At 43.5% G+C, this 15,656-nt stretch overlaps 1 protein-coding gene across 2 annotated transcripts in view; it reads left to right on the plus strand.

Moving 5' to 3' along the window:
• Window positions 1-15,656, plus strand: part of LSAMP (limbic system associated membrane protein) — a 1,003,974-nt gene that overhangs the window by 228,779 nt on the left and 759,539 nt on the right. The gene's annotated exons all lie outside the window — the stretch shown is intronic.

Raw genomic sequence — 15,656 nt, forward strand, 5'->3', positions numbered from 1 at the left:
TCTTTAAATCCAGTTTCCTGAGCACAGCTGTGTCAGACACACACAGGAGAAACAAGGAGGACACCCCTGTGTGCCATCAGAGTGCAAAAATCCAGACTAATTCTTCATGCACTGGAAACCCTCTGAGGGGAAGGCCAAAAGAACTGGGTGTGAATGGGCCAAATTACACCCTCACCCCTGGTGTAATGCTGCTGAAGTCTGGAGAAGACAGAAGGGAGATGTGAGGCCTCTCTGCTGATATATGAAGGAATATATTGTGAAGAGGAGAGACCAATTATTCTCACTAGCCAACAGGGGAAGTACAGAGAATATTTAGGTCAAGCATTAGGAGAAAGTTTCTACTAGGTGAGTTATTAATCAGTAAAGGCAAGGTGTATGTACATTGGAAAACCAGCCCTGCACCTGTAGGCTGGGAAAAAAAAATGAGTGTGGTAAGTCTGGAAGAATAGGAAAGTGGGAATGTTGGGGTGTAAGGCTTCAATCCTGTCCCTGCCTCTGGCATGGAGCCATAGCAGTCCTGTGGAGGGATACCATTTTCAGTCCCTGCAGGCAAATCTAAGCTATCCACAGCATAAATAGGTCTGCTACCATAGAACAGACATATATGTGTAAAGACATGAGCAATATGAATTTTTGGAGCTGCTCAGCCATTGGCTCACAAAGCTGCTGTGCCAAGTACACCTGTGCCCAGATTTGAGGTTGTCTCCACTGAGAGATTACTTGTGCTGTGTTTCTGTGGAGAGAAGACATTTAATTTCTCTGCTCACTAGGTGGAAGCATGTAAAATGACAAAGAAATGCATCCTTGGGAAAATTCTAAGTGATTGAAAACCAGTTTTTCATCTTAGGAAAATAAAAGATTTCAAAATTTTTGTCACCTGACCTGAGGTAGAATGGAGGGGAAGCTTATAATATTGGAAACATCCATAAAGAGTCTGAAAATGTTTTGCTTCAAACTTACCAAGGCATTTAGCTTCCTCTTTGTGTTATATTCATATAATGCAAAATCAACTTTTTTTTCAGCCTTATCCAAATGAGATGCTGTCATGAAATTTTTCCTTGAAAATTTCAGCACAATTGATATTTTCCTGCAAAATATGCCATCTCAGTTCGACTTGAATTTTCTCCCAGGAAATGTTCCTTTCAAAAATCTTGGGCCAGTGCTGATTACCATTACGCAGCTGCTGTTCCTGCAGCAGATCCTTTCAAACACAGCCTGTGAGCACGTTGGTTTGTAGCCTGTACTTTGGGACACCAGAGAACACAGCAAAACCACCCCTTAGCTGCAGCTGGGATGGACTGGGGATGTTGCTGGTGAAACTCATGTGGCCTTGTCTCTTGCTGTCACAATGAGACCATACCTGTTTCTCTAGGTGGACAATGAGGAGGGTGAACACCACAATGCACAGGCACCATTACCAGCCTATCTCCAGCACCGTGGCAGAGAGGGATACAAAGGTTTCCTCTGAGGGCCCTGTGGGCACCTATTTCAGTGTTTCAAATGTCTCCCCAGAGACAGCTTTCTTGCTTTTGAGGCTGGTTGTGAGTTCACTCAGACATACAAAGCATTTCTCTTGGAAGGGTAGCCTGCTATGGAAATGAGTACTAGCACTTACTCGAAGCAAGAGCTCAGACCAAGGAATTCAAGGGCTGTGATTTCAAGACAGGTAGGTGACACAGCTTGGACACAGGGATGTGCTCATGCCAAGGCCTCTTTTGTTATGTGTGTGTGAAAATAAGTAAATAATAAGTAAATAAGTGTAAATGTTCCCTGTCACACACACATTTTTCCCTTTGTCTCAATCCTTCGATGGTTGTGTTCCTGGATTTCTATTGTCAGTGTACAAGCAGGGATTCTTGCTGCTCAGTAAAACACATCAGAACAAACCAAGCTCTCACCTTCTCTTTCCCCCTACCACTTGCACCAGCACAGGGATATCACACAGCTGAAATCCGTGTGCACAAGCCAGCATGGATGTCACTTACTAGGTACACTTCTGTGGAGCCTGGTTCCTCTGGAGGAATTGCAGTCACCAGGCTTTACAATCAAATGCTGGCCTTAATGCCAGCCATGCAACTGCAGGGCATGTGGGTCACTGCCTGGGAGCCTGATGAAAAAGTTCAGAGAGGAGTTTGTTTGGATGTGAGTGGACAGGAAGATGACATCTTTGGAGGGGATTTAATGCTGGCTTTAAGGTCACTCACAAAGCCACTTACAGGTAGCACCATGCCCTCACTAGCTCAGTCTGGGGCATGGCGGTGCACTTTGTGCTGACAGTGCTGTGTCCCCAGAGCCACCTGGGAGATGCAATGAAGTGAAAAGTGAGAATAAATGCAAGGGTGAGGGAGTCTCAGCCATGTAGTGAGGCAGTTTCCACCCCTGCAGGTTTCTGCTTTCCCTGTTTGCATGGGTAGTGAGAGCAGAATCTAATGCAGATTGCAGATGTGGGAAAGGTGTAAGAGATCCATTCAGTCCCTCTCCAGGCAGGTGTAATGCTTTTATTTGAGCATCATGCTGTTAGGATTTCCTGAGGTGACATTAAGTGGATTCATGACCACAGCTGAGCCTGACACCACAGCAAGCCCCAGCATGTTTTGGTGCCATTATTTGGTCTAATGATGGGAATAAATACACCTGGAAGCAGGGAATCCTCTCTCCTCCTGGAAATTTGTCTGCATGGATGTGAAGCCTTATCAGCCCAGATCCATGCAGCAGATAGAGGGTGATTTTCAGTCCCTTCAATGGATGGTAAGTGATACTTGAGCCCTGTCGCCTCCCAGTCGCCTCCATCCTTCATTACCCTCCCATCTCCTCCCACTGCCCCCTCCTTGTATTGCCACCCACTCTGGTAATAGCTCCTGCACCAGCACACCACGGCTGCAATAACAAATACCGCCTCGTTTCAGCATGATGAATGAAGAGTTTTAATGAAACTGGCCTAAGCCGTTCCTGGCAAGCTGCCTGGTTTTTGTTTGTTTTAAGCAAGAGCGATCCATCACCCTCCCGACTTCTCTCCATCGCAGCATCCCCAATCAATGCTCTGCACCAGCCTCCCCCCTGTATCCCTCAGGGGCAGCCCATTCCCTGGCTTCCTGCAGTTACCTCATCTCACCGTGACCCCGACCCCCTTCCAGCTTTGCTCTCTGACGGAGATTTCATTGGGTGTGTCTCCTCTCCCTGGGTGTCCCTAGCTGTGGCTAACAGGGTGCTCAGGGCTGTACGAGTGGGTAGCTCATCTCTGCCTGTGCATCTCCAGCTGCCAGTGCTCACGCACACACAGAGGCACATATTGCTCACTGATGGTGCAGTTGAATGTCTGGTAGGTATTAATTACCCTTGCAGCCTGCTCTTTCATTAGGGTCTCCTGGATCTCCTGGGACAGACTGTAAATCAAAGTGTGACTCACAGCTTTCAGAACAGAAAAATATAAACAACCAAACCCCGAAGAAGGGAAGAAATAAAGCAGAGCTCCACCCAACCTCTTGGGAAATAAGGAAAAAAAAAAGAAAAAGAAAAAGGCAATCTCAAAAGCGGGAAGCACTTTAATCAAGTGAGTGGGTGGCAGCCCCCAGCTCCACACTCTGGAGCCATTTGGAAAGGGGGGTAAGAGAGTTCCCTCTATGCATTGCTCTGTCTTCCCGTGCAATTTTTCATTACTACAAGGCAGGGAGAAGGAACAATGTTGGTCTTTTTCATCTCTGAAGGAATTAAGCTGACAGGTGTATGTGCAAGCTGTGGAATGAGGCAGGACAGAGGAAGGGAACAAGCCAACTCAAATACAGAGCACAGTCTAACATCAAACATGGGACTCCTGGAAGAAAGAGCCAGAGAGCAGTATCAGTGTAGCTTGCTTTTCTAACCTTTCTCCAGCTGTCCTTAGTACTTATGTTTTTCAGAGCATCCTGATAGCCTGTGCTGAATAAATGTAATTTTAAAGCATTTCTCCAATTTTTTGACAAATTTTCCTGAGAGAATAACGTGCTGAAGTTTATTTCTACCTGAGAAGTATCTGTGGAATAGAGTTTGGTTTCTTTAAGCAAAATATTGGGTGCATAAGGAGCAAACAGAAGAATCCATGAGAGCTAGCAGAATTAATTAGAAGAAATTGTTAACCAGAATTTTCAATGGAAAAACTTGAAAAACCTCTATATAAAGCATATGATGGCATTTTCTACTATAAAAGCCTCTCTACGTGGCCAGATTCTTTAGTATTTGTGACTTTAGTAAGCAAAATGAACAACAGAATTTGGAGCAAAGTTGCTCTTAGTGTTAAGTTAGGTGGTTTTGGAATGAGAATCTGGTGTGCTGTCCTTGCTGTTTACTACTCTTGATTTTTTTTTTTTTTGAAGACATCTCAGAGAAGAATCAAGACCTTACAAATGCTATGAAGGGATTTATATTTCTTCCCAGCCTTTGATGCTGAATTGACTTACAACCCTTGCCAGTAGAGAGAATTCAGAATGAGGGTTGCTCTGTGCAAGACTATATGTGTGTTTGCAGTTTGATACGAAATGGAGTAGGAAGGGATGCTGAGGAAAAGGCCTGTCTTTTAAAATTCTTTTGAAAGCACTTATGTTTTTGGACAACAGATCAGACATTTATTTGTGGGGGAAAAAAAAAGTACAAAGTAGATCAGTGCAAAGTAGATCATTGCATAGGGGTATCCAGTCCATGTTTGTGCAACATTTCCATCCTTGCTGCTTTATAACTTTCCAAGATTCCGATTGTTACCAGTGAAGAAAACTTTTCTTCTTTTCTTACCTACCTATTATGTCATCCCATGATGGTAAAGCCTGCTGGGGAGTTGATCTTGCAAGCCCAATAGGGACATAGAGATTTTCTTCCTTGCCCTTTCAACTTGGCTGCACCCAGTTAAATACATTCAAAATACACTAAATACATTCAAAATCAGGTTTATCCAGACTTGTTATTTTAATCCTAGGGTTTGTTCTTACAAAGAAATTGTATACCATACAGCTTGCTAACTAAAGTGTCCCCATTTCCTTGTAGGAGCCTGTCAGCAGATGCACCTTTGCAGGAGACCTAAAACGTCTCTTTTGCATTTGTGGGTCTTTCTTTTCACCTCTGCTCACTTGCTGTGAAAACAACAAGGGTGCTGTGTGGTCAGACATCCCATCACTGTTGGTCTTTAGAAATTAGCAGAACCCTCAAATCTAAACACCTCTTTCACTACCTCCTCTTCCTGAAACTTGATCAATTTTTATTGAAAACAGAATTTAAAGTAAATGCAGTAAGATATCTCATTACCAGGAGTACAAACAGGGATTCAGTTAGTCGACTGCTATATTGCACAGGGAGGTAGAAAAAGCATATGGAGCCTGGGCTATCTAATCTAATCTCACTATGTCTATATAATCTGGGTAAATGGCTAATCTATCACAAAGAGATAATAATAATTAAGGCTGCAACCAGGTTCCATTATCAAAATTGATGTGCCTTGATCCCTATTGGGTTTACTTTGAAAGCAAGAGGGAATTTTTTTTCCATATAGCTCGAAGAAAATTAGTCAAAGTGGCTTGCTTTTTTTTTTTTTTTTAAACATTACAAGGCTTTAACAAATTAACCTAGATTTGAGGTTTTTGCTCCTACCTATCATTTGTTTTCTCATCTTCTAGCTAAACATAGCTTTATCACTGTCCTGTATTCCAGGTTTGCGTGCAGTGAAAGACTCTTGAGAATTTGCTGCTGGATGTATTAGTGGAAAATAGGTTGTAAATCAGCAGAATCATTAACTCTTGTTTTATGTAAGAGCAGTGATCACTCTATACTCTGGAAAGAGGTGTTCTGCCACCTATTAGCTCCTCCTAACCCAAAGAGAATATAAACAGTCATTTTTCAGGAAGCTTTTCAGGAGGTTTTCTTTTACACAGATTCCTCTGAGTATTTGCTGTACCAGTGGTGGTGGCAGCAGAGTAGCCCAGATTTTTTTCATCTCTTTTGAAAACCTTCAGTGTTCACCTTCAGTACTGAAGGCTTGATGTGAGGAGGTTCATGAGAGTGGGTGGGTAGAGGGGTACTTGCAATTGACACTTGGAGTGTGGGGTTTTTATTTTATTTGCTTACACAGCTTGCTACCAAGGAAAACAGCTTCAGGACTTGTTGATTCTCACCAGTCTTTGCTGCTGGTTTTGGGGCATAAGCTACAAACTGATATAGCTGGAGGAAGAAGGTTCTTTAAGCCAACCCGGGTTTTTGGAGCAGCGCTTCTAAGGAGTCCTCTGAGCATCCTCTCAGGATAGCCAAGGATGTTTAAATTATGGCAACCTTCTGGCTGTCTTCTTGTGAGCTATCCTGCAGCACAACAGTGGCAGTGAAATGCTCTGACAGCTCTCTGTTTTTCACCTCTAGACCTTTTCCAAAGCCAACATCTTTCTGGCAGAACAAGGAAGAGAGGATATACACTGCCATAGTGAGCATTTCTACCAGGGATCTGCCCTGGAACAGATTTTACTTGTGCCTGTCCTGCAGCTTCAAAGCAAAATTCCAGGAGCAAAGCTGAATCTCACCAATTGCAATGGATTTAATGGGACCAGCTGCATTGTCAAGGCTGGTTTCTTTAAGTCATGCAATATCTATAATTTAGTAAGATCCACAGAAAAAGAGATGTGAACAACTAATCCAAAGATCCTTATGCATGCTGCAAAACATGTCTTAAAAGCCCACAGTGCTCCAAGGGAAAGGCAGATTTTGGTTAGATGTCAGGGGGTTTTTTGTTCTATGCAAAACAGCAGTTATTAAGCTCTGCTCTGTAATGAAGAATTTCTTGAAAGATGTTGTACTAAATGGCAGAGCATTACCTGCTGTTGCCTCTGGGTAAGTGTAATGATGAAACCCCAGCAGATGAGGGTTTGATTTGAACAAACAGTGGCTTTTAGGTACAGAGCTCTGGTCTGCTGAGTGGTACGTGCAGAAATTCCCTGTTGGGGGAATAGATAATACAATGTTTTGTGCATCTCTGTTTACTCAAGAGGATTTATAGCCTGGAGGGGGTTTGAATATTTACATTGGGACCACAGTAAAAATGCTTGACAGGTTCTATGTCTCTCCTCACCATAATCTCTGGCCAGTGTCTCATAATAAGATAATAAGAAAAAGGGTTTATTTTGCTATGAGCAATTAGCTCATTTTGCAATGAGCATTAGCAATCAGCCAGTTTTAGGGGTCTGCACCCAAAGATCTGGTATCTCCTTCTGGGCTTGGTCTGCAGTGTGGGTAAGACAGGATGCGAGGGCTATCAGCAAGACTGACAACGGCACTGTGAGAAGAGAGAAAGTGATTTTATGTTTGTGAACACTTAGGCAGGTGCTTAAACTGGTCATGTGCAGTACAGGCAGAGTTCAGGCAGCAAGCTGGTGCCCTTTCTCTGTACCTCCTGGCATCTGCATTGGCTTATTCAAATAAGCAGCTCTCCTAAGCTGCTCTTCCAAACTGGGAAAATACTCAGTCCCCAGAGGGGATGGGGGCTGCACTGCAAGAATTCCTGTTGTTTTTCTAACTCCAGAATTGTGATGTTTGTGGAAGTGAGGAGATGAAAGCAAAGGCTGGAGTTGGATGATGTGTGGTTGTACCTATGAAGCCCCTTCATAGCAGTGGATCTCTGTTTTGATCAGCATCCAGACCAGGTCTCCCCACACCAGGTCTGCCACTGCCCTCTATTGCCCCCAGCTCAGGCTCCCCTAACCTTCTCTGCCAGTGTGACAGCTCTGACTGCTTTCCTGACCTTGATGCAGAGTTCTGCTCCTGCTTTTCTTGTCTGTCCCACAGCTTCCCTAATTTCTCAAAGGTTGGACTTTCCTTCTCATGGATACATGGACCCTTTATTCGTATGTCCTGTTCCCTGCCACCCTAAGCTGCAGAAACTTGGAAATAAATATTGAAGAATATAGAAGAGCAGAAATTGCTCCAATTATATAGAAAGTCCCAGTAGTTTGGACATGCATCCTAGGAACTGTGAAGGGATTTCTAAGTCACCTCCTTGCTTCTATTTTCCTTTCCTTCATTCCCTCCTGTTTCCACCCTATCCCATATGGTATCTGTCAGATACTGTTCTCCTACCCCCAGAACTCTTAATAAGACAGAGATGAAAGTGTTCCTTTATTAATAATCACGAAAAATGTTGTGTTTGGAGTTCAGAACCAGGAGAGTAAAAGAAAGACAGTAATTAGCTTGTTTCTGTATCTCTGCTCGCTAAGGCATTTTGGATGCAGTGAGAAAATTCTTGACAGATTTTTTTTTTCTTTTTGTTCTCCCCTTCCACCTCCCCTTTCCTTCTTTTCTTTTGAAGTATCATGCAAAGTTCTTGGGTTTGGGTTTTCTATTTTTTAATGATAAATTTTATAATATGTGTACAATCTTTTTTTTCTTCTGTCTGACTTGTCAGAGATATCAGCTCACAACATATCCCTTTGTTTCCCTGTTTTTCTAGGCAGTTCTACATTTGGTCTCCTAGAAGGAAGTAAACATGCCAATTTTCCATTGACTAGCAATGTTTAAGATGCAGGGGTGATTTCATTAGAGGGGTCCAGAAAACCATTGTTCACCAGTTTTGTTTGTCCTTTTGTGAAGAGCAAAGGAAGGGAATTTAATATTCCTCATTTGTTGTTTCTTGTCTCCTATGCTAACACATGCTGGAAAGACACGGCAAATAATTTTCATCTGGTTTTAATCCTTTACCCAAATGCATGCCATCTTCCTTCACAGAAAGGAATTCTCAAGCAGGATATACACAGACAAATTGCCAGCAACCAGTTCCAAGCCCTTGCCCCCAAGAAAACAGTTTTTGCCTCTTTGGAAAATGTGTGTGGAGATTCCTTCCCAGCTGGTGAGGGCTTAATAGTCTGGAATAAAGGGAGCTGAGCTGAGCCCTGTGAGGACTGATGCAAATGCTGTTTGGTGCACTGGGGAAGACCACAGTGTGCTATTGAGGAAGCAGCAAAGCCTCTGGTGCCTGTAGGGAGAATCTTTAGGACAGCAGCAGCCGCCTGCTTTCAAGAGCCTTTGAGTTCAGCTGTGCTGCCCTAACACCCAGAGACCCTGGTGGCAACCAGGGACCTGTCACAGTTGGCACTGCAGGGGACAGGAATGTTGTACAGCCCTTGTCACTGGCACTGGTGACCCAAACAGAAGACAGAATGGGGCCAGTGAAAGGGCTTCCCCAGAGGCACTGTTAGATGTAGGGCTGAAAAGCACATCTTTTGACTCAAGGCCCAGGGGTCTTACAACTACCACAGCCTGGCTCTGAGTCACTGTACGTGTCTGCTGTGGAAACAGCAAGTGTTTGTTTGTTTTCTTTTCTTAAGTCTTACAGGCAGGAAGAAACAAAGAGGGTGGGAAATAGAGCAAGGGCACTAAATCCATGTGGCTCTGCACTGCATTTTCTTTTCTCGTTTTAGAATGAATCTAAGTGACAAGGCAGGGTTTGGGTTTGTGGGCAAAGGAGGGGAGTGAGACATCACTTTTGGCGCCTTCAGTAACCGAGAAGTCATTCTTGCCTTAGTTTGAAACCCTCCAGCAGTTTCTTTTGCTACAAGGTACATTTGTTGATTTGCATTATGAAACAAGTCAAAGTCCAAACACAGCATTGCATAGGTGTGATAGATCCTTCCCATTTTGAAAAACATTTTTCAGGAGACTGTAGTAGAAGGAAATCAAATGAGTACTTGGAGCCAGTAAAAAGTTATTTTGATTCTACTTTCCCCTGCAAAAACCAGTCAGCTCTGAAGCATCCAGACTACATCAGGTGCCAGGTCTCTCCATTCTGTAATAGGGTCATCTGAGTAAATGCCTTTAATTTCTGTCCAGTAACCAAAAATGCTAGATCTAAGGAAAAAAAAAAAAAAAAAGGTGGTTCTTTATATCAATTCTTAGTGCATTAATTAAAAGCTCCTATGAGACAACAAGGATGAGTGGGATGCAATAAAGATGCTAAGAAAGAATAAGAACATTATTATAATGAAAGCAGATTAATGGGGCTTCACATAGTGGTGCTAATGGATGTTTTTGAACTTAGAAAGGAAGCAATGAGACAATTGAGTAATGAATTTTGTCATCAGAAAATCACAGCTGAGCCAACATCACCATATAAAAAGGGAACTGATTTATTGATTATAATGGAAAAGACTAATAGATGGTTTTAGTGAACACACATTTTTTTTCTACAGGAATGCCCTGAAAAGGCCACTCACTTATATATCTGTTCGCAAAACGGAGGCGTAGTAATTACATCCTTTGTTTATACAGTTCTTGAATGCATACCACATTATCACCAAGTGTGAGGCATATGAAGGGAAGGCCTAAATAAAAACCACAAAGGTTGAGAAGGCCACAGGAAATACAGAGGCTGCCAGAGTACTGCTGTGTTACTGCAAGATCCTACCTGCAAAACAGAGAGAAGCAGGGACCGTGGGGACAGCTTTGCAGCCTGTTAATATGGTGGTGTCTGGATTGATCCCAAACTGCCAGTGCTGGCACCTCACTTGCAAAAAATGTGTGCAGGACTGGCCACGTTGTCTCAGAAGAGAGATGTCTGAGAGCTGAGTGATGGGAATAATGATGTGCCTGGGAGAATTCTCATGCAAAGAGAAAGTTCTTTGAAAGTTTGGGACCCACAGAGCTTGTGCATTGCTAAGAAGAAGGGATATGTAAAAGTCTCTATGTTTGTAAGAGAGAGCCTCAGTTTTTAGAGGGAAGAACAAGGAGATGTTTGATGACACTACAGGATGAAAAAGTGGGAGTATTTTTTTCCCCTGTAACAGGCAGGTTGGCTGGAGAAATCATTGTTTTGTAACATCATCAATAGCCAGCTTTCAGCAGGACTCAGAACTAAAAAATATCCAGTATCCATGGAGAATACCCAGAGGTGTCCTAATCAAGGAGAATACATTCCTGGAAGGAGAGCTATCCACATACAGTCAATAAGGTTTAAAGCTTCTCTAGATCTCAAAACCCTGGACAAAGCCTGGCATGGAGGGACAAGCTGTTCCACATCTGTCCATGAGGTGCACTTTTACCTTCCCTGAAGCATCAGGTACTGACTGCTGTCCCAGACAGGATGAGGAACTGGGTGAATGCCATGGCCAATACACTCAGGCACTGACTGTGCTGCTCAGTGGAGCCTCCCTTGGAGCTTCCTCGCAGTGACTTGAGGAGTGAGTGTGCACAAATGCATTGAGAAATCAGCCTGTGTCATCACCATGGCTAAACATTTTGCCTGGATGAGCCCTGGCTCTCAGTTGCACCAGAGTGCAACATACTGCACCCTCCTGCATTCTGCACACAGCCTTTCAGGGACTAATTACCATCTCATCCTGAAATCACTTTAACCACCGGAGGGAGGGAGATGACATCTGCTTAACATCTGCACAGTGGCAGGCTGCCCGTGAGCTCGAGACATGCAGCACGGATGGAAACATCCATTGGAAAGTGCAAGGAGTGCTAACTGTACCTGGGCCCTGCTGCAGAGCAGGCCTGCCTCTTGGGCACTGAGCTGGGTTTCCTCTGACATGTTTTCTAGCAGCAAGTACCCAGTTACATTCTTTAGAAGACATTCCACAGCCTACTGCCGTACCTTGCCATCAGGAAGTTTGTCTCAGGTTTGGTCTGCATTTGCTTTTTTCCCTTTGTTGTATCCATATTGATATCCTGTCTCCTATTCACAGCCACAACAGGCATGTTTGACCCTTTCATTCTTTGACTGCTCTAATTATCTAACTGTTTTGTTGCTCTGCTCTGCTCTTGTTCATTTTTGTCAATATATTTTGCATAATGAGGTGCTAAGGAGTGAAGATAATGTCCTGCTTGTGTTCACATGAGAGCTCCACACAGGGAAATCTGATTCCCTCCCTACTCCAGGCAACTCTCCCTACACAAAGAAAAGACTGAGGAAAGGTTACAGGGTGATTAAGGTCTCTGTCTTTGGGCACTTATGGGTACAAGATGGGAGAGCAAAAGAGTTGTGATGGTCATCTGCTCTTAGTAGAAATTTCGAAGTCCCACTCATCACTGTGGTGAGCTTTTAGGACACCAGGGTCCAGAAACACCTACTCTCCACACCACAGGTGGCAAAACACACCCATCCTTTATCCTAAATGATGGCTGCATCTCCAGAGGTTTGGAGATTTTTGTGGACTGTGGCCCCTCCAAACATATTCTGCTTTACTACTGAATCTCATCCAGCACTACTGAGCCAAAACGCTCTCTTTTTAAGGCTTTTTGTGAAATAGTGAGAGAGTTTCACGATGATGTCAACATCATAAATCATCACATGTGCAGTGCAGAAAGTCCACAGTGATGAAGGCATGGAGAAAGAGAATGAATTGTTCAGTGAACTAGTTCAGTCCTTCATATCAAAACAGATTCTTAAAGTCAGGTTTTCTGTCTGTAGAGGACTCTGATCTGGTAAAATATTGGCATTTCCAATGAAAAGGAAAATTGGGAAACGAGGTCAAAATGCTCCCTTGGTCTTGTGGACTCTTGGGTCTGACACAGAGAAGTCTGGAGGAAACCTGGTCTACCTTGGAGCTCTTCAGATATCCTGATGCCTTGAGCAGAGACAAGTCAAAACCCAGCAAGAGCTGCAGTACAGGAACTTCACAGCATAGGTTCAGGCATTCCTGGAGTGGGCTGGGAGAGGTAGGGAATGCCATAGTCCTTTTCTGTATAGCACATAGCAAGCTCATATTGTTGGCAACTGCATAGGCCTAGCCACATCCTTGTATTCCATCTCTTTCTGCTTTTCTTATTTTAATTCAGAGGACTTGATTTTTCTGCAATTATCCTTCCTTTGAAATCTATTGGTTTGAATGGGCATGACTAGGCATAAGTCCATCTCCTTGGTGCCAATTGTGACTTTATTTTATGCAAGGTATGAAGCAAGGTTGGTCTTTCCAGCAGGGATTGAGGTAAAATGTGAGGCAGGTTGGTGGAGTGGGGGGCACATCACAGCTTCCACTTTGATAAATCAAATATTGTTGCTGCCAGTGCTGTATCTGTTGTGGGATCAAAACTGGGTCTCACTGAGCTTGTTGGGAGCTCTGCTGTGGGGTTAAACTAGGTCATCTTCTTGCTGTGGGTGAGAACAGAGAGTTGCAGTACCAAAATCCACCCTGACTGCAATTCTGGAGTAGCTCTGCTGATGGTGGTTGGAATTGCTCTGGGTTTACAGTGCTGAGACTGAAAAAAGAACTTGGCAGGGTAGTCTCCAGAGCTATTGAACTGGCACTTCTCTCCAGAGCTATGTTTAGTTAACATTTACAATGGGAAAGCAAACGAAGCATGATTCTCCAAACCTTGAACCCTGTTGAGGGGCTGATTGGTCTTGAATGCTGGCAATCCTGATTCCCCCAAACACAAATAAGCATGTATATGGATGTAAGCAGAATTTTCCTTCATCCTCTTAAAGAATGCAACACAAGTCGTATTTAATAATGGAGAAATGATATAAGGTCTCCCTCCGGCTGTTTCTCCATAGACTTGCTGCCCTTGCTTTGGGAAGGGGTTAGACTATCTAGTGAAATATCCAATGAGCCTTACATCTGTGCTGAATGGTGTTCAATGCTGATATTCACTGGTAGTTGCTACAAGCTGGTAACTGACTGGGATGAAAGTCAGGCCCTGCAGTCCTGGGCTGTAGAGTGAACTGTTATTTGTCAAGGAAGCAGAAGGTGCAAAGCCCTGATAAGAGAGGCAAGAGAGAGCCTCTCTGTGCTTGGAGAGACCCTTCTGGTGGGTGGGAATGGGCTGATGTGCCAGCCAGGGCTGACACCAATTGGCACCATTAATCCAGGACTCAAATGACAGGGAGTTAATGCTCTGTTGGGTGATTATTGCAAACACTGTGCCTTAATTGTTTACATCTGTTCCACGGAGCCAGTTGACAGTCAGCTCAATAGATTTCAGGTAGGTTTTCTAGTGGGGTAATACTTGTTTTTCAGACAGGGTTTAGAAATCTGAGTGGAAATGAAATTGGTTGTGGCATGCTGTCTGTTTCTACAGGGAATAGTGGGAAAAAGGCTGGGAATCAAGAAAAGATGACAAATGAAAATGTAGGTGTCAATAAAGCTGCAAGATGGGAGAACAATTAAACAGGAATGGATTTACACTGAAGTGGGAATAGGAGGAGGGGCTTTTGCTCAGAATCAGGGTGCGTTAATGGGACTGCAGAGGGGCCAGGCTTTGAATGAAATGTGGTTGTAGGGTGCAGCTGAGGTCCATCCCAAAGCAAACCTGTGCAGATGAGCTTGCAGGAGGACAGGAAACACAGAGAATGCTTCAGAGGGGTTGCCAGAGCTGGGTGTGAAAAGTCCTGGACTGGCAAAGCATGGAGGCCAGCTGGGCAGGAACAGAATACACACTGGTGTGAGAGCCACTTCTATTGCATTTCAGCAATTTTCCTGTCTTAAGAAGGAAATGTCACTTGTAAAAAGAATAGAAAAGCAATTATCTTGATTGTGAGAGTTCCAGGGGCAGCAAGTCCTGAGCCTTGCCCTGAATAAAATGTGCCAGGAGCAACAGAAGCAAGCTGTAGTCATCCCAGCTATTTCTCCTGCACAGTCCTGGCTATATCATCTGAGGGACTCCATGAATTCTCCAAGGGATTTTGTTATTGCTATTGATTTTACATGGGAGATTCTTAGATACCAGGGTTATGGGTTGGCAGCACAAAGCCTTGAGATAAAGGGATCTTCAAAGTGCTGCTTACCTATGCTGCCATAGCTGCTGGCAATTCCAGTGCTGTTCCACCAGCCTCTTAGCACCTCTTGCAGGGAGAAGTTGAGAAGGGAATAGCCACTTGGCTCTGATCAAGGGGTAGAGAGAAAGTGGAATTCAGGTTCTTACTTATTAAAACATGCTATGCACAGCACAAAACACTCTAATGTATGTATTTAGAATATACTGCAGAGCTATTTCTTTTCCTTTAAAAAAATCCAAACACTTTTATAATAATAATAAAAATGCAATCTATATACAGTATCTTCATATCCCAAATATTTATAAACATAGTTATCTTTGGTTGACTGATTCCAGGAAGTTTGCCAGCACATCAAAGCGGTGACATTTTACATCTCATATTCTTTTCATTGTGAGGAATGAGATGCTTCTCCATTTCTTAACTGATTTTTCAGATTTTCTTTTAAGACTGGTGCAATTGGGTAAAACCTTATAGTTTCTAGAACAGTCAGGAGATTCCACGAGACTTAATAAACACCATGCTTGGCTTGATGTTGCAGTAGGGTATTGAAAAGAAATATTATTGACCATTAGTCTGCCACACAGACACATCTATAAGTTGCTGTCATTGGCAATAAGGCTGTAGCTATAACTGGTTACAGATGACTTTCTAGGAGCCTGGCCTCTGGTTTCACAATTTCTAGAACTCAAATCCTATCTGTGCATCCCGCTCTCTAGTTCTGAAGTGTGATGGGGCAAACAAGTGGCCAGTGGTGCCTTGGTAGAGTGTGTCACAGTGCTGACCTTTGGGTCAGGCTGTTAGGTATAAATCAGCATTTTTTTGTGAGTAGCTGATTGTAGATGGAAATCAGGGACTCTTTGAGATGATTGTCACTTTATTGTCATAATGTCTTTTCCCCAAGACCTGGTGCGTTGTGTTTGTTATGCATTTTACTCGGGACTTGCTC

This window comes from Lichenostomus cassidix, chromosome 1, assembly GCF_008360975.1.
Source record: "Lichenostomus cassidix isolate B80296 chromosome 1, HeHo_3.0, whole genome shotgun sequence".
Lineage (NCBI taxonomy): Eukaryota > Metazoa > Chordata > Aves > Passeriformes > Meliphagidae > Lichenostomus > Lichenostomus cassidix.